This window comes from Chaetodon trifascialis, chromosome 12 (genome assembly GCF_039877785.1).
Source record: "Chaetodon trifascialis isolate fChaTrf1 chromosome 12, fChaTrf1.hap1, whole genome shotgun sequence".
NCBI lineage: Eukaryota > Metazoa > Chordata > Actinopteri > Chaetodontiformes > Chaetodontidae > Chaetodon > Chaetodon trifascialis.
This window is the reverse complement of record NC_092067.1, coordinates 6,619,562-6,640,483: the sequence shown is the minus strand read 5'-3', so window position 1 is coordinate 6,640,483 and position 20,922 is coordinate 6,619,562.

The window sequence follows — 20,922 nt, the reverse complement described above, 5'->3', positions numbered from 1 at the left end:
AAAAGATCTGAGTTTTGTTTTAGGAAGGGAGCTGCTTTTTTCTTTATGGAGAATAGGAGAGACAACAAAGTTCTTTGTGATGTTATTTAAGAAGTTGTCTTAAGTCCTTTTCTCACAAGTGATCCACTTCTACAATGGCATTTTTGATGTCTTGTGGGCTGTGCACTTGTACATACAGTGAAATTAGTCACTAATTCACTATATCAAAATAAAAACAGTGAATCATATTTGTTGGTTGTGACTCAGGCAGAAAAGTTTCATAGGAGTCAAATGACTGACTCCTATGAAACTTTTGTGCAGGACACAGACAACCGGTGGGTTTGTTGGTAAGAGAGTTAGTTTTACTGTAACTGGGAATATGGATGAGATAATTGTGGTGGAGAATGAGGTCTGCAGACTGCAGTTGAAGCAGGATGATGGAGGGTGGTGGCTGGGCAGGAGTGTGGGAGAGATGCTATCGACCTGGCCTTTCGGCTGACCCTGAGGCACAAAGACAAAACAGTTAACATGAGGAGAAATTGCTGATTGTGCATACCGCACAGGTGAAACAACAATCTGTTGAAGAGTGGTTGGGCTGATGGGAGGCAGGTGAACAGACTGGGAGGAGTGATGAATGTACACAATAACCTGAGCTGAGAGCCAGGAAGGAGGACCATGCCTACACCAATATATACAAAGGAATGACAGAAACTGGTTTGAGCTAAGAGACATGGAAGGTGGGGTGAATCTTTCTGTGTCAGCTATGACAACCATTTGGTTGCAGAGGAAGGCAACACGAACATCGTTCCAGGCCTTTGACAACAATGGTGGCAATAGTCTTGGACTGAGGGAACTAAAACTTCATCCACCAGAGCTGAAAACAGAGGTGGTTAGAAACCCAGCACATTGGGTCACATCGTGGCATACCTGTGACAGTACTTGACAGGGAGTTGTGTGCGTACTTGACCCTCTAGAGATGAGTGCTCCAAGAAAAGGGGTTTCTGAAGGCCACACATTGAAGCACTGCTCCCAAGTCCTTGTTGGCCCACTCCATCTGACCATCAAGAACTGACTCACCTTAGCTCCCTGACTTGCAGTATAAACTGTGTGCCATGATCGGACACAATGTCAGTGGGGATACCATGGAGGCAAAAGATGTGATGTACACAGAGGTCAGCAGTTTTTGAAATTCTGTCCACATTGGTGAGTATACTGGTCCCTCAGGACAGTGGGAGGCCAGTGACAAAGTCAAGGGCTATGTGTGACCATGGAACCATGAAAAGGAACCTGCAGTGGATGGACTAGACCACCAGAAACACTGCTTTAGGAGGGTTAAAGTGTGGCTGACACCCACATGACACAAGAACCATGAGGTATGTGTCCATTGCAGGAGTCCACATTGAGTCTATTGGGCCTCCTTAACCTGAGATATGATTTGCCACATCACTGCTGCCACCACACATGATGGTAGGATTGTGTCTGACTTGGAGGGTGTTTCTTCGGCAGTGAACTGGCCGGACAGCATCAAGTTTGAGGTTACAGGAGCCTTGACGGTAGGTGAGGGTGAGGGAGAGGCAACCAATGAACTGAGCCTACTGGTCTTAGCAGGAGTTAAGGCGCTTGGCTGGCAGATTCTTGTCAGATGTGAGCCAGATTCTTGTGGTCAGTCCAAACAATGGCACCTGAGCATAGGTGCAGATGTGAAGCATCAGAAAAGGCTGCTCAGGGGCCCAAGACAATGGGGTTGCAGTGGAGGTGAGCTGGGTAAGGGGCATGGCCACCCTGCTGTAATCTGTGATGAAAGCTGGTACAAATTGGCAAAGCTGACAAGATCTGTTTCATGGACATGGGCATATGCAAATTAGCTACTGCTGGGCTGTTATTCATCTACCTTGCAAATTTGTAGCAGATGGTAATCTTTCCTCAAATCTAACTTAAAGATGGGGATGGGCCCCCACTGCTGCTGGTGTGCCTCTTTTGGGAGCAATGGGGAGTGGCTAGTTTGAACACAAAATACATACAATGCTCCGTGCTTGCGTCCTCCAGAGTCATTCAACTAGTTAGAGGCAGATCTGACCCAGCTGTGCTCTTCTCTGGGGTAGGTGGGGGTGTTGGAGCCAAAAGTGACTGATGAAGAGTATGACCCAGCTCTAAAGAGATGCTGAGGAGGAGTGAGAAATGATGGTTAGCCCTTTCCCTGCACCTCTCACAAAGGTGATTATCCAGCCTAATGGCTAGGGAAATTAAAGTGTCAAGATTAACAAGGTCATCCGTAGCCGCCAGCTCATCCTTAACCTGATCACTAAGCCCACTTAAAAACATCCCCTGAATAGCCACATCCTTTTACCCCTATTCAGAAGCTTTTGTGTTAAACTCCAAAAATACTCCACTACACTGTGGGAGCCCTGCCACAATGAAAGGGCTGATTCTCCCCCACCGGTGTTGCCCAGTTTAAAGCTTTCCCTCTAATTAACTCCATTATATAAGCAATCTTAGACTTGTTAGTACTATAAGTTCAGGGCTGTTGCTCAAAAACAAGTGAACATTGAAGCACAAAAGCCCTACCGGTACCTGAATCACTGGAGTAGTACTCTGGTGAAAAAAGTGGGGGTCTCTGAGCTGAAGCTGGGTTGAAGGGGGAACAGGCCCAGGGAGATTAGACTGAGCTGCAACTCTCCTACACAGGAGAGGGCTGGGTGAAGAGATGATCTACCTGGGTGCCAATCTAGTGAACACTGATAAGTCTCAGAGAGTTTCCACAGCTTCACAGAGGATGTGATCATGTTGAACCATGAGGGCTCCTTGGCTGGAGAGGGCATGGCAGAGCTAATCTGCAACAGGGCAAGGATGGTCTGTGTCCACCCAAAGATCTTCTGTTATGACCATGAGGGTGATCAAATGCAGGATGGAAACTACAGGCAAGTTTGGTGGTGAAGGATTTGTCTGTCCTCCCTCCATCCACATTTACACTTCCTCAGGCACCTTTATTGCATTCTCTATTGGTCTACCAGATACCCTCTGACTTTTCCACCTATCCCACTCACCTGACTCCCTTCATCCACATGCTCACCAGTTTCTGCTCTCCCTCATCAGCCTTGCAGTAGCACATTTCCACACATTCCCTGCCAAACTGTCAATGTTGCAACTATGCTTTTGCTTTACAGCCATTTGAACACTGAACCCTGTTACTTCTCCCTGCCTTCATCCTTTTCCTTGCCCCCATTCCAGTTTCCAACAGACCCTCAGTTAAATCTGTTTAAACTCGCTACCCATGCCAGTAAGTCTGCTTGGAATATCTGCATTTGGGCTGTTCCCTTGTTGCCTTGTACTCAAAGCAAATGAGATAGGTAAAGCTTCTCATGACTGTATGAGCAAATGGGTGAACTTGTAAAAATGCTTTGAGTGGAAAGAAAAGCGCTATGCAATACCATCCATTTACAATTTGTCGCCTTCTGAAAACAGCCTGACCAAGACTCAAACTGTCCACACTGTCTACACTTCTTCAGTCATCTGATGGTTTATCAGATCCTCTTTGAACCAAACCAAATGTCCCTCTCTGTTGCCTCCATGAAATTTTCAGTTTTTGCTTGTGTGACCATGGAAGTTGAAGTCCCTCTGACCTGGTGGTACTTCTGCTCCTGGGACAACTAAACCTGAAAAGCATCTTTATTGATCTTTATCGAGTGTTCACAGTCAGGGTCTTACCGCAGTCACTGATGACCTCCTGACCACATCTCTAGCTTCCTCAGCGATGCAGATAACCATCCTAGTTATTGTAACCCTTACGTGGGTTGGTTAAAGTGAAACTGAAGATATGCTTTGAGCTTTTTGTTGCTCCTTGCCATTTTTTTAAACTTCCAGCACTAACCTGCACAGATTCAAATGAGCAATTTGGCTAAATTTACATTTACATCACAATGATATAAATTAGTGTGCATTGTCCCTGATAAATAAATAAATACAAGTGAAGAAAGATATCCCTCTTGTTGTGGGACAACAAGGTTTCCTCTGCTGCTCTAAGTGAGTGAAACAGGTTCATCCAAAGCCCGATCCAATGTTGTTTTATTTAACTTATCAGTTTCAGGTAACAGACCTGTTGTGCTGTGATGTGGACACCGTATGATGTTCTGTTCAGGGATTAACTGCTTGGATCATTTTGACAGTTGTTTTGGTCTGAAATGGCAGACTTTAAATAATACATGACCTCATCAATATGGCCTTATCTGTAGTCCATTGTCAGGCTGAGACTAAAAAACGTGAACACCATGCACTTTTGCCATAGGAGAGTCTTTGCAAACTTCAACTTATCAACATACATCATTGCACCAAATTATTACATGTACTGTGGAAGCGTTTGCTTGCAGTGGTGAACCCACAGAGAGAGATTATTACATAACTCTGCTGCTCTGCCATGGTTTTTGGCCTCTTTTAGCTAATTGTTTTGGTTTTCCAGCACATCAGGTGTATGATGCAGTTGCAGTGCACTCTCACCAAACCAGCAGCAGGGAGCTGTTTTCAGTAAACAAACTAATAAACCCACTGTACACTACCTTCCCACTATGAAACAACAGACAGGAAAAATAACTGACAATGATGAGTAAGGTGGAATATTTAGCTTTCCAAAATTCAGCTCTCAAAAATTAGTGGAGACCAAAACTGAGGTCAAAGGATGGTGACTATAGGACAACCATTAGGTTGACACAAACATGACGTAAACAAATATATAAGTTTAGCTCAGTGTTTTCTGGGTGTGTATTAATTCATTTGCAATGTATGTCAGAGATGTTTTGGGTTTTTGTGCTTCCAAGGGGCCAAAAAAGAGGAAGAAATCAATATGTTGGGTGTTGTCATTGTGTCTGTGCGTGCATGCACGGGTACATGTATTTGCTATACCGACATCTGCTGTCCATCTGGTTCTTTTCAATGTATTCTTTATAACATATCATCTAACATGTGCTACTGGCCTCCAGAAGAATCTGAAATGATCTAACAGCTCCACCATCAACTTGTCAAATTCCTCCTGCTCATGACACTTTCTTTTCTTCAAAGAAATGAAAAAAAAAATCTCTCTGCCTTGTCTCATCAGTATGAAAAAAAAGCTTGTTCCTAACACTTTTTGTCAATAAAGAAATGACAAATGATTTCAAATCTACACAGTGAAAAATCATATCTGTAAAGTAAATTGATGTTCTCAGCAGACTGATTGAACCAGCTTCGCTGTCTTGTGGCAGAGATGAAAAAACAATAATCTTGAACATTGTTGACTCTTGAATCTTGTCAGTGTGTAGCGCATTGAAGATCTCATAATCACAAGCCATCTTGTATGATTGGCCTGCACAAAAACAAAGGAAATAGGGACACTTGGACTGCACAGAAGAAGCTGAAGAGCCTCTTATTCACTTCCTCATTTTGAAAGATGGGCATGTTCCATTACTGTGAAACATGTAAAATGTAAAGACGACCCTGATCAGAAAGACAACTACAGTGATTGTTCTGTCAGACGTCTACTGTTGCAGTTTTATCACCAGTTTTATTTGTGTATATTTAAATGACCCCTCATGAAATGTGTTGCCCTGACATTTTGCACAGAAAGCTATAGCTGCAGCTTCCCATAACCTGAATTTCAAAGACTCAGACAATGTGATTGTCTTCAGATACCAAAACGAATCATTGTGTGTTGTTAAATAGGCGAGAGCAGTCAGCTGTGGGAACAATGGAAAATGTGGCATGTGGTACAGTTAAGCTTCAGATCCATGCTGTGTAGACTGTCTTCATATAACAAATTTGATGTGTCACAGGTGGTTGAAACCACCTGATGTAATTTTGCACTGCTTCATTGTCCAGAGCTGTGCAGCATCAGTCGCCCACCTCTTGCTGACTACACCTATTTTGATTAATCCTATTTATGAATTAACTCTATCCACTGGGTGTCATGTGACTCTAATATGCCAGAAAAAATGCTCCTGAAACCGCTCTTTGCCTGAGTCCATGACACCAGCGTTGCTTCTCTGATTTTCATCTTATCACTTTCATTTTTCATGATTTTGTGGCAGGCATGATCAATACCGCTACTTTGAAATAAGGGATGATGAGATTCCTCTTCGTAAAGTGCTTCTTAAAGTTCTGCAGATCCACTCATGTCACCCTATCAAAGAGCCCCAGACAATAAAGCAACACCAAAAAAATCTTTAATGCTTGGCAAACATCATGTAGTACTCACTACAGGAATCATGCATGACATGTCCATTTCATCATCAGCAGCATATACATATTAATCATGTTAATCATCAAGTTATCAGAAAGAAACATCATGATGTCATCAGACAGCAATAGTGAGCACCTGCACCTTCCACAGACATGTTCCTTAAACAGCCCGCTTGGGTTGAGGAGCCCTGTGAGCGACCGGCCGGGGATGCAAGTGACTAGTGTAGGGATGCTAGTAATGAGTGAAGTCAGTTCCATATCCAGGGGGTTATCAAGTTAGGAATGTGTGTCACCCAGTGAGGAATGCTGGTTAAAAGCTGTCAGTTACTGATCCAGTGGGTTGCAGAGATTGGGATCGCCTCGGGATATGGAATTAATCCTACCAGTCTCTCGTTTACCACCAACTTACGTAATAAGATAATAAAGTGAACATAGCAGTTATTTGGAGCAATCGAAGAAATTTGATTTTTTAGGATTGTTCTGTTTGCTTCTCTTTCTGCTCTGTTGTTTAGGACAAATTCTGGCTCTGGCACAGAATAAAAGGGCCCCATCCTTAATACTACGCAACATTCTCTGATGAGATGAGGTGAGCTGTCTTCTCCACATTTCATCAGTTAGTGACGACACCAGAGCAATTTAACGGGTGGGAAAAAAAGAGATGTCAATGGTGATTCACCCATTAGTGCAGCAATAAGTCATCATTAAAGATGCGCTGTTTCCGGGATGGTTAAGCGCCAGTTTCATGGGATCTGTAAAGCTGCATCAATATTTTTTTATGTTAAAGGCATCCTGTGGAGTTTTCTCGTAAACAAAGAAAAGTAATCTTCTTCTTCTTTAAGGTTTATTGGTTTCGTTTTTGCTTCGTGACCTCTACTACCTCAACTCTATTTATTACAGTCACGCGTAATATAGTTTATACCACCAATTTCTGGTGAGACTACACTGCAGATAATACTGCTTCATGAGGTGAATTTAAGTATAAGTCAAACGGCTGGCCCTCACTCTCTGGCAGTGCAATTCCAGCCCTGCTTCACCTGAGATCTGATTTTCCACCTCTTTTCACCATGTTGTTTAGGTGAGGATTGAAAAATGCAGCTCTGAAGCTTTCAGTGCATGTTCAGTAAAACACATCTGATCTGATCTTTCAGCTGCTGTGTGAAGATGCTGAACACATATGTGCTGTGCCCGTACAGCTGCTACCTGTGGGATGCACTCATGAGCAATAGAGCATTATGGCAAAATGTCCTGCAGTCTGCCGGTTCCCAGTACAGCCTTTTGGACTGATTGGTTTGTTGCAGCAGCTGCTTCATCACTCTGAACGTTTTGTGGTTTTTCAGATGCTACGATGTTGGATCGTCCCTGATTGCTGCCTCTGTGTGTAAGTATGTTTGATTTGCTGCTGCATACTCCTAAAGTGTGGAAGTGTTGCTGTTTGATTGCATATGATTGTGCAAATAAACACAATGTTCTCCTCCATTGTGTCACAGACTTAAAGGAGCAAACAGAACACAGACAAATCTCCTGCATCTGGCAGAAAGCCAGAGTAGTTGCTGCTGCTTAAAGGATGAAGCAGGCCAAATTATATACTGTTCTTGTTGTCAACAAATCCCTCACAAGTTATTTTCGTTTAGTTGTGTGTGTGTGTGTGTGTGTGTGTGTGTGTGTGTGTGTGTGTGTGTGTGTGTGTGTGTGTGTGTGTGTGTGTGTGTGTGTGTGCTTGTATCCATAGCCTTATATTTATTCCTCTGTGCTGTAGAGCTCCTGATACCATTAAAAACACATCAGTGAGACACCCTGCTGCAATGGATGACATGTTGCTTCATTACCATGAACACACACTTGACTCAGTCCTACATACACTGTCACACGCTAAAGCACCAAATATGTATTAATGCCAAACTGCAAAAAGTCCCCAACAGATGTATAATTTACTTTTAATTGAGTAATATTTATAAAACTGTAGTGCCCAGCTACTGTAGAAAATGACTTAGCTTTTTGGAAAAGTGAAACCAAATATCTGTAAGCCATTCTTAAAAATTTACATGTTCAAAAGGAATGAACAAACAGGGTAAGAAAGTCTGAAAGTATTGAGAGATAGACTTTTAATGGGATTTGTTGACAGTGACTAGAATATGGGAGAACGCTAGCCTTATCCTAATGTCAGGGGAAAACATACGTGTAACATACGTTTGTTGGTGGAAGATACTAGAAAACCAGCAGCTCCTCTCCAGAGTTGACTTTTAACAGAAAAAGGATCCCTGATTTTTCATTGTTTTTCTTGCTGTCAAGGTGTTTATCAAGCTCTAGCATTAAAGAGCGAGTCCACATCACTTTGTGGTTGAGGCACATCAATGTTCTTCCCCTTATTAACCCCATAACTCAGCTTGCCCTGCCAGCAGACCTCACCTTTAAAATGACCCAGACTGTCACATCTCACATGGTCGATGCAGCTCAAGTGCTGCTCAGGGAGCATTAACACATACACTTCAAAGGGCATTGCTCAACACTTTTCAATGACCATGATTTGTGATCAAATTAGGCTGCAATGTTTTCGCTGGAGAAAGTGCAGTTGCTGAGACCACTCTGCTAGTACCAGTTTCAAATTTGCCTTTTCTTCTGCCTTCTGATTTGATGTGTAGGGTATCATGCCAGGTGTCACAGAGCTATGATCTTGAGTTGTAAGCAGTAAAATTTGAGATTTTAAAGTAAAATTTAAAAATATCTTAGCTATTTGCCAGTTATAGCTTGTAAAATATGATATTAAAAGGAAATACTAAGAATGAAAGCAAACACAAAGTAAAAACTAAGTTAACAGGCACATTGCATAAAGACCCCATGCAAGGTATGCAGATGCTAACATCTGTCTGCAAGTTGCTGCATAAGGCAAAAAATGGACATTGCAACTGCTGAGTGCTTAAAATTAATTCTATACTGTTTCAAAGCACACAGAGTGTAAAGAAGCATAAAATGGAATTACTTGAATAAATGCACTTGGTTTCTTTGCACCTCGATTATGACGCACATCACGGTATTGTAGTGTAAGGTGCAAGAGCACGAATTTAACACTGCTGTGTTTGGGGCTACAGTTCACTTCACAAAGGCCTGTCTTACTAATGCTTTACACACGTGTCTCTGATGTAACAGAGCATCAGATGTTTTGTTTCCTTTATATCAGTACCTAATTAAAACAAAATTAAACTAATCACCCTCCTTTACCAAGAGACTGTGACTGTATGTGAGAATGTGTGTTTGAGGAAATGACATGACTTCAAACTGTTTGCTGCTGTGCCTCGCATCATCGTCACTGTGGAGTGTCCAACAGTGGAGCGGCTTGTTAAGCAGCAAGTCGAATGTGTGGCGGGTGACAGATGCTTTCCATTAACGCACAGTGACCAATGTAGCTCAGTCAATGTGTGTCAGAGGAATGAGAGAGGAATGAGAGAGAAAGAGAGAGGAAAGGAAACTGCAGCTTCTGTGCAGCAGCTGGATGAAAGAAGAAAACAACACTAAATAACATGAGGCATTTTCTGCGTCTGATCGTTTCCCATGTGTCCATATAGTTTCATCGTATACTGAGCTGGAACACACAAAGGCTGAAATGAGAAACACAAAGCTGACGAACCTCAACCTCTGAGCACTGTCTATCCAACAGCCAAACGTCACAAAGATATGATGACATCATGAGTCCCCCCACCAAGAAGCATTGCCTTTCCACTCTTGGTGTGTAACCATCATGGTTCTTCACATGTGGTGGAAATGCAAAAGGGACTTTTAGTTCCTGATTTAGTACCCAAATACAGCTTTGGTGCCACATAGTTGAACCCAGCTGCTGTAGCTTTTATGATGAGATCCAAAAATAACAGAAGAAGAAGAATCTTGGATGATCAATACAAGAAAAGAAGTTGTGTAAATAGTGTGTGTGCTGTATTTTCATGTGTCCTCTTGGAGCATTTTGTCATCATTTTCCCTAATGATACATATTTACACATGGATCCACACACACTTCAGCAGCATCATCCCTGAAATGGACAGCATTCTTTCAGGGCACGAGGGAAAGTGTCTGTTGTCTCAATTTGGTACACTTGCTTGATGCAAGCAATAAGCAAATCACCATTCAACTGTCCAGATGATTTGCACTTTCAATAAACCTCAATAAGCAGTGAAAATTAACAACACACAAACACACACTGGGTGAAGCATCTTACCCACAGCTGCAGTGAAGCACTCTTACCTTGGATAAGAGCAAAACTGAACTATGGAGAATAATCGACAAAACAATACTGGAAAAACCTCAGTGTGACGTCCATCTGCAGATCTGTTGGTGTTGAGCTGTTGGCAAGGATTTGAGAACCTGCGGATGGAGAAAATGTTGCAATATTACATTAAAACACACAGACATAAGTCCTGGATATCTCATCTCTGCAGCATCGACTTCAACCTGACCCTTAAAATTCCTCCAACGTTATGGAAGTGCAATGCTAAGACGCCTTTAACCGCGCGAGAACAAACTTCTTATAGAAACAAATCTCTTCTGAACACCAACAAAAAGTCAATGGCTTCACTCTCCTCTGGGTTCTCTGACCAACCTGAAACATTCAACCTGCTGTAAAGTTCACATCACCCCCACGTATCACATCTGGCCTAATTGAGCTCACTTTGAGATGAGTCAGAGGCGCTATCATTGTGGCATCCAGCAGAAATGAAGGAGTGGAGAGTCTGAGTTCTGACATCCATCAACGGGATGTGTTGATTGGTGACACGGTGGAGCATTAATTGTGACGTATCACCACCCTGCACTGTCAAGATGCAAAGGTCAGTCAGAAAACTCCATTGTCTGGTCTCACTCAACTACAGTCGTGTTAATGGCTCACCCTGGTCTGGGTCCTATTCACTGTTCACAACGAAGATGAGGGTAACACTCCTCTACCAGTGGCTGGTCCTTCCCTGCAAAAATAATAGAGCCTGAATTCTAAACCATCATCATCAGAAAAGCATAGATTAGTAGTTCTGAACCAGCCCATGTTTACCTCACAGGTGACGTACTGTCTTCATGCAAATAATCACTGACCTCTACTGAGCCCCTACAGCCCAAGTTTGGTTTGTTTTTTTTCTTTCTCGTGTGAACTTATCATGTTAATCTGCATGACTAGATTAGGAAACTGATAAATTATCTTTTAGTTGTCCAACCTGCAGCCCACCTACAGAAAGTTAATTTGCAAACAGGCCAAATAAGTCAACAGACAATGCCATCAGCCCAGCACCTCCACACTGCCCTCCCTCACCTCGACCAAGGAACAGACGTGAGAATGCTGTTCACTGACTACAGTTCAGCATTCAGTATCATTGTGCTCCCAAGCACGTCATTAAGCACAGAGACCTGGGAGTCAACGAAGAGGGCCAGCAGGAAACACAAACTGCTCTGCCTGCTGGTGTCCAGCAAACAGTACTGCACCATCACTGTGGGCTGGGGCAGGGAATGACATGAGTCCACCACTGCATCATTTTACCCGCACCATATTGATACATGGATCACTTTACAACTTAACTACCTTATACTAATACAACACTTATACCATGCTTACTGCTACTGTACACTGCCTACTGGTCTACAGCACTGGCTTCACCTGCTTATCTGGTTACTTACTGTTTACAACCTGTTTACATCTCAGTATTATTTATTACTACCTGTTTACACCTGTACACGTTACACAACATATATTTATTTTCCCACCTTTTTAGAAGCTGTTATATTATATTACATTATATTATATACTTGTATCTGATTATTTTGACATCTCTTGGATGTTTAACCCTCACTGTGCAGAATGATGCATATGCAGAGTTTGACACCAGAAGGCTGTTTTCAAATTCATGAGCAGGATGTTGTGTCATCAAAAGTTTGGAAGCCAATATTGGTCCAATATGCAACTTTCAACAATGTGATGTGGAAACATCTAGGTGACATACAGTCAAAGTGGCCTGTTGGGTGACACAGGAGACATCTTGTGTTCAGTAGTTAAACTCTGGAAAAAAACGATAGTTGCATCTTTATAGATTCTGGAATTGAAGTAATATGTAAGTAGAGTATTTCTATATGTCTAAAAAATCCCAACTGTTTATGGCAACATATCCTCATATTTAGGTATGACACAATAGGTTGTTTACTAATGAGTGCCATTGTCTTTGGGTGGGTCTTGTCTTGGATCAGTTTTAATGTAAAGCACATTGAATTTCCTTCTAATGAGTGTAATGGTGTTCTATGTAAGTATGAATGGGTGGATGTATGTAGTTAATTAAAGGCACTGACACTGTGACTATGACTTGACCGGAACACCAGAGCCACTCCTCAGACGCAGACTGAAATTCCAAAAGTTCAGTCATGCCTGATTGCCTTGTGCAGCTTCAACTGCTTTTTACTGCCCACATAGTGACAACTGGAAACGTCAGAGCATCTCTTATATGTTAGTGTTGTACTGATGCACAGTCATGCAGTGAGTCACGGCAGCACAGAACAAAGTCTATCTTTATGACCTTATTAGTAATAGCACATTCCGAGAATCAGGCCCAGCAGTGCTGCGAGTGTGAGTCTGGTAAGAGTCAATTTGTCAGAGAAATTTTATTGACACAAGAGCTTATTGGCAGCTTGATAACACTGTTCACTACAGATCCATACGAGACAACAGGAACATATTAAACATTTATTTTTCTCAGTTAGTTTAACGTACATTTCTTTGAAAAGCAGGGTAAGTTGCTTGAATGAGTGACTGGCGTTCGTTCCTGATAGCAACCTTCTCGCAGAAGGAGACTGAATATGAACTGCGATAAATGTAAATCTCCTTCACTGTAAGTCTCTAAAACATTATACAAACTTGCAGTTTCATTAGAGAGGGGTCTTTGCTCATTTCCCATCAGCTCTGTCTCATTTGTTTCAGCTAAATCTATTGAATCTTAAATGAGTCACCTTTCAATTGGTAACAAATCCCAAAAATCCCTTTTTAGACAACTGAAGGATGAATATTAGATGGAGTAATCATATGAAGCCCTTGTTTTGTCTCAGAAGCATTTATTTTGCCTCTCATTCACTCAAAATGAGAATTACTGTAGTCTTTTGATGCCACAAGTCACATGTGCAGGTCAAAGGTAACAGGTCTCAGCACCAAGACGATATCTTCCAAGTTCCATGTTCCAAGAAAGGCTGGAATGATGGTGATTCAGATGTATTTTAATAGAAAAATAATAGCTGAGATTTTTTTACTTGGTTAATTTACACAACTTGAATTAAGACATTTTATGTTACAATGTTTTTATTGATGATTCAACCATTCGAATAATAATATTGTGATACATAATATCATACATTGTATAATGAAATAATAGTAATATCTGAATCCCTGGAGGAAAACTGAAAAAGAAGTCGGAACCAGATAAACCCTTTCCATATACAGTAAATGCAAGACTTGGCAGAGAAAATGTCTAAGTTAAACTGAGTGAAAACAAATAATAATAAATGTAGCAACATCAGCTTTTTCTTTTCCGTTTAAATAAAGAGGAACGTTTTATTTGTCAAACCACATGAACCTGACCGGACTTGTCTTTTAACAGTCAATTGTCTGAACCAGATGCCTCTCCAGAATTCAGACTGCCATCTTGTGGCACTCTCAGCAGCTTGCACAATGTTACTGCTAACAGTGAAATAATGCAGAATAACTCTTCCATTAAAATGAAACAAAAGTGAATTTACCATATTGACAGTCATACTATTAGCATTCATTGGAAGGATTAATGCTTTCTAATATGAATCATCCGATCTGAGGAATCCACTGCAGTATCACTCAGTTTATTGAATTAGTTATTTATTTAAATAAATATTCATTTAACAATTATTCAGATAAATTTATTTTTTATGAAAAGAGACCTGTGTGCACACAGTGTAAAGCACAGACAAACACACAATTTACATACACAAACTAGTTACACAAACTATTACTGGAAATTATTATAGATGGTATTCAGGACATGTTTAGTTCATGTTGATGTTTGATGTTGATGTCATGTTCATGTTTAGTCTGGTGATCCTTAAATGCATTATTGTACTGTTACTGTTGTCTTTCACTGCACACTCTGATGTGACAGAATACCAATATTAAGTATTTCTTTGTTGAAAAACAAATAACCCATCAAATGAATTGTGCTAAAAAGTGCTACCATTATAGTGAATGCAGTTACCTTTCCATGAAAACAAAAGGAAATAAAACATAATTAATGCAAACTGCAGCATTTTAGTGTCATTGTTCAAATTGTCCAAAGATGTTGACAAGCAGAAAACTGAATGAGGAAATCTATTTTTTAATCATCTTACCTTTTGTAGAGGACATATATATTTGTGTGTGCTTCCGTGTGTGTGCACGCGTGCATTGGGTAGGGGGTAAATGCAGCTGGCAAGGGCGTCATGGCAACCATGGCATCCCCTCCTCCGCCCCCCCGCCTGCTGCATGTGTTAGGGCCAGCAGGAGGAGCGTTCACATGTTGCCTCTGACCACTCTCATTATTCACTCCCACTGGCTCCACACACACTGAAAAATACACACTGTAGCTGGAGGACAGGTGGTGCTGTAGGTGTGTGCGTGTGTGTGTGTGTGTGTGTGTGTGTGTGTGTGTGTGTGTGTGTGTGTGTGTGTGTGTGTGTGTGTTTTCTGACATAGGCTTCTCTCAGGGACAAATTTGAAAATAAATACCAGTTAATTGGGGACAGCTTGTCCAATCGAGGACAAAAGCTGTGTCTTCTATTGGAAAACAGTAGATTTTTGGGTCAGCGGTTATGATCATGGCTAGGCTAAATCTCCAGCAGACAAAGTCTATTCAAAGTCCCCATAAGTGACCAGAGTCAAGGTGTGCCTACGTGCCTGCATGTGTGTGCGTGTGTGTGTATGTACTACAGTCTGCAGCCTGGGCGTGTGTGTTTTTACTGAATGGTATTGGAGCCACGTGCTGGTGGTGAGGGACGCTGTGTACTTGGCAGACGATGCATGATAGGAGGTTTTCGGTTATACAACCGTTTCTGTAATTTGATATCAATGGCAGAATTGGAGCACCAGTACAATTAAACCGATTAAGACATGATACACTGTGAGGAGACAAGCAGGACATCTTACTTGTTACTCGGTCATTTGTTTGTGTTGAACAGCAATATGCTATATTTCTATCACCACTCTTACTTTCTTGTATTCTTATTCATTCCAGTAATCCAGTAAGTTTCCATAACTGTTAATATGTCATTGTTTTGTGAAAAGTACTTTTGTTTTTCTCATTTGTGATATTTTATTGTAATCTTAATGTTTTCATCTATGAAATCCTTTTTTGTTCTTTTTCTTTTTCTACAGTGTCATGTCTCTATAATGATATTTCATTATGTTTTACATCTTTCATGCCTCTTGAATTTTCATTGTGTATGAATTTTTGCTTTAATAAGAAAATTGCCTCAGATTTTCATCAATCTGTCAAGCGTCTCTTCTCTCTCTCTGCGATGCCTGTGTTGTGTGTCACTGGCAACAGCATACAGGACAAAGAAGCACTGAAAACCCTGGGATACAGTAGTCTTAAGGAAACTATTGAGACTCACCCAGATCTTGGAAGTGATTGCAGACCATCTGACCATCTGCCAGGACAGCAGAGCAAGCTCTCACGTGTTGCTGTGTGGATAATCACATAAAGACAACCCTACCAACTTGTATAACACTTTGGACTTCCTCCCTCTCTCTCCATTCTATGTCAAACCTTCCAAGAAAATCAGTAAAGCAGTAGTTCACAATAATTTCATTTTTACTTCCTGTCCCAGCAATTATTCTCCAACTGACCTGAAAAGACATCTTGTCTGAAACAACACTCTCCACAGGACAGATCATTATCTTTTTACATGCTAGTTGAATGGACATGGTAAAAGAGGGTTATAACTGTTGCATGTAAGTTACACACAAAATGGTGTTTAACCTCCAATATTCATTCTGCAGCTTCACCAACCACAAAACCTTACAAAATCAGCAAGGTTTGTTTTCTTCTGCCTGACCTTTAAACAAAGATATCTGTTTTTTGTTTTTTTTTTTAACCACCATGAAAGTTTTATTTTAGAACACTTCACATACTGTGGATTCTTGGAATAAAGCCACGTTCATATATGAACAGGACTGATACTTGCAAATCCGAGACATCAGATTCCACGTGAGGAAATGAAAACAGCTTGATGGGGATGACTGTGCATATCGTGCTGATGATCATCAGGCCTGTTTTCCTACTGTGGCATGCTCACATGGGCGGTACCTCACCAGTCAGTGGGTGTTAATAAATGATATGCTGACTGTTCTGCATGAGTCACTGACTGTTGGGGTAATCCTGAAGAATTACAGTCCAGCAGAGGCAGGTGATTGTCAGGATTACCACAGGGATTAAGTCATGAGGTGTTGGTTGCAGTGATTTCAGAAGCTGGCCGCTACTGTGTGGGCATCTGATCAAGGCTCAACACACTACATCTGAATAAAAACGATATAGTCCCTGAATGAAAAATGTCATATCCAATATGATGGCTGCCATATCAAACATCAGCAATAACATGTTAGTTTGTGCTGATTGGGCCATGCAAGGAGAATGGATACACAAGAAGAAGCAAAAGAAATCCTATCTCCTAATGCATGTGTTTATTTTGGGTGTCTGAAAAAAAGATAAAGAGCATCAACAAAACAAACAGATGGTAATTATATTTTAACAATAAAGTTTTAATTGGCATTTTTAAATCTTACTTAGAGGGGTACTAATCAGCAGCTTCTATTTCACAAAACATATTCTGAGCTGTGTGACGCAGAGGAACTGTGGCACAAACAACTACTTTTGTTCGACTTGTGGTGGAACTACACACATTTGAAAGGAAGTGCCTGAGTCAGGAAGCATCTTCCTTCACACATGTGGATCGTCATATAACAGAAATGAAGGTCCTGCCAGAGCCAAATGTCATGTAGCTAAATTTTATGTGAGAAAAGATAAGAATGTCTGTGATACATATATTATCTTTAAGCATGCCACCTCTCATTTGTAAAACAGTTTACCTGAAGGTGAGCTTCACATGATATGTATGATATATTCAAGTATTCAATGCACTTCATTTTCCAGTAGTCTAAATGCTGAACTCACACCTTCTGGATGCGGCTCAAACCCTCTGTCAGTCACCCAGTGTCACCATCTAGTGGATATAATCCAACACAATAAATATTTCTTTTAATGATTCTTTTTAGAATTTGCTTTTAATCATAAACTGATCTTGTTTTGCCCAAAGCCAAATTTTAATGAATTAGATTAGCATTACATCTACGTTTAAATCTGGAAACACATGTGTGCAATATATAATATACAGTCATGGAAAAAATTATTAGACCACTCTTGTTTTCTTCAATTTCTTGTTCATTTTAATGCCTGATACCACTAAAGGTATATTATCTGAAGAATACAATGAGCACAACAAAAAATGCAGCTGATTCTGATATTCCCAGGGTATATAAGAGGCCATTTCATGTCATAAGCAGCACTGCACATGCAAAGGCCTTGAGTGGTTTCCTTCTTACATTCAAGCCGTGGCACAACTCAGAAGCTGTCAGGTCTTACATAACGCCTAAAACAAAAGAACTATGTGAAGCCACAAAGGCAGCCATCTTGGCACTGCTGGAAATTGGCATGAGTGAGAGACAGGTAGCCAAAAAACTGAAGATCTCCAAGACAGTCGTTCATTACACCAAGAAAAAACAAGCCGAACATGGTGCTACCAAACTGCTAGCTGGTTGAGGCAGGAAACGTCTTTCTTCCCCACGAGAGGACCGTGCAGTCATCGTCGTCAGACCTCCAGGGACCTTGAAAATGAGTGGGCACTGCTGAGAAATACGATTTGTTCAGCAAGGACAGTTCGAAACCGACTTCTTGAAGCTGGTCAGGGCACGGAAGAAGGCCTTTCTCAACGAAAGGCAGAGGAAGGCCCGGTTACTCTTTGCTAGGGATCACAAGGATTAGACTGTTGATGATTGGGTTAAGGTTCTCTTCAGTGATGAATCCAATTTTGAGTTGATGCCCACTCCAGCCAACTTACTGGTTAGGAGGAAGCCTGGAGAAGCCTACAAACCAGACTGTCTTGCCCCTACAGTAAAACATGGGGGTGGATCGGTGATGATCTGGGGTTGTTTTATTATGGGTGGAACAGGGCAAATGCAACTGTGTGAAGGCCGAATGAACCAGGTCACGTACAGGGCTACTCTTGAAAACAGTCTTCTTCCATCAGCTGATAGACTCTTTCCTGCCTCGAAGCCCCTTGCCACACAGCAAGGTCAGTTAAAGCCTGGATGGAGAACCAGAACATTGGAACCATGCAGATCTAAATCCAATTGAAAATGTGTGGAACATCATCAAATTCAAAATGGAGAACCACAAGCCCCAAAACAAAGCAAATTTGTTTGAATCTTTGCAACAGGAATGGGCTGCTGTGACAGCAGAACAATGTCAGAAGCTGGTGGAGAGCATGCTGAGACGCATGACTGCAGTCATCAGAAACAATGGTTATGCAATCAGGTACTAACTCCTGTGTGTATCATGTGACTAACAGACAGGAAGAAAACATGGAATGCCTAAAAGCACTGTTTCTGGCGGTACAATGCCATAGCTATTGATGTAAGAACTTAAGTGATTTTGGTTATTATCAAGAAAACCATGGAAAATGGCTAGATACCAGCTCTTAAATTAAACTCTTATGAGCTATTTTTGTTGTTATCATTATATTTGTCCAAACAAATGTACCTTTAGTTGTACCAGGAATTAAAATGAACAAGAAATTGAAGAAAGCAAGGGCGATCTAATAATTTTTTCCATGACTATATATCGACATATTAACTCCATTTAAAAATGATGTCATATGTCTGATTTGCTGACCTAATGTGCAATAGAATTCTTAGAACAGAAAATTGTAGATCATCAACAAAAAGAACATTAGATGATCTGAATAATAATCAGATCCTGTACACAGGAATGCACTGTCTAGTATCAAAGCACTGAATCCCATTAATTATACATCTGAAATTAAAAAAAAAAAAAGATATATATGGAGTCTTTTGTACCGTGCACATTAACATTGGGACATTAATGTTAATCATATTACACTCCGTTCTGTCTTGTTCTGAGACCACAGGCTAACAGTTTGGCATAGAACAGATCAGTTAACCTGAGGAGTAGAAAAACCTGGTAACAAACTGGTTGTTTTGTCTTGGTCTGTTCTTAGCAGTGCAGAGGTGTTCAGCTGCAGTGGATGTAACTGCCACCTCCACATCTTTTACACTGAGAAAGCTTCTTCCGTCACATCCTTCTAAATTCTTACTGAAAAGCTTCGAATTAAAGTCCAAATCTGTGGGTGTCATTTCATCTTTGGTGCAGCAGGAGGAAAATGATTCATTATTGTCACCTTATGAGCTGACACACTTTACTGACAGGCTTTCATGAAGCGTTCCAGCATTTCTATTTCAAATGTGACATCTGTGTCAAGAAAACAGCAAGAATAAATGTTCAGAAGTGGGTCACTCAAGCCTCTTTCATAAGGTAATGAACTATGGTAGACAGCTATGTAAGTCTTTTATATTAGCATGAAAAATAGACTGTGTCATAACGCTCACTGTCAAGCACTATTGTTCCATGGGCTGTGTGTTTGCATATTCATGCAGGTGTGTGTGTGTGTGTGTGTGTGTGTGTGTGTGTGTGTGTGTGTGTGTGTGTGTGTGTGTGTGTGTGTGTGTGTGGGTGGCCTACATATGCATGGACTGTCTAAACCTGAGCTCGTGCACAGGTTATAAAGATACATGATACCTTAACAGGAGACACACACACACACACACACACACACACACACACACACACACACACACAGAGTTGTGTTTCCATCAATTAAACAGACTTTTGTTCATTTCCTGGAGACAATATTGTCCCAAGTGTTATTTTGAAGTCAGGTTTGCATTTACGATGAAAAACTCTGACTGAGTCCTAAAAGGCTCAAAATGTTCTCAATATGAGGCTGAATGAATGTTAATTATGAGACTACACATGCTGACCTCAAAAAGATGTCAGAGATCATATTCCCTCTGATTTTGTGTAAGGGGCCTCAAATTGATTGGCAATGACAGCTTTTCCTGAAAACACAATACTTTTTTTATTGAGTCCAAGTGTGACTGTAAAGTCACAGCAGAGATTCAAAAGCCAAAACAGGAACTGGCCTTTCTGTCTTCTGAGTTGTGCTGATGTACTTTAATCACTTTTTACTTTATTTTGGCTGAACACTTAAATTTATCCAAACGTTGTTTGAGGAGACGACTCAGTTTGGATAATCTATCGAACAGATTTTCCTGTTCAGTGAAAACTCTGGTATGGAACTTATCCCAAATCACCTCCACTTTTCCTGCCATTTGTGCTCCAGTTCTAGACCAGTCCTAGATGTGTAAAGGGACTATTCTGCATAGAATTCTGGCAGTTAGACGTGAACCCACTTCATTCACCATTTTGCTCTCACAAGACATTAAATAGGACATGCAGGTGTGCAAAAGGTCTGTGAATTTCTAAAAAAAAAAAAAAAAAGAAAGAAAGAAAGGAAGAATCTTTCTTGGGGTTGAGCTCTGCTATTTTGAAATTTGGCACAATTTCCATATGAAAATGGTAAGAGATGGAATATGCAGC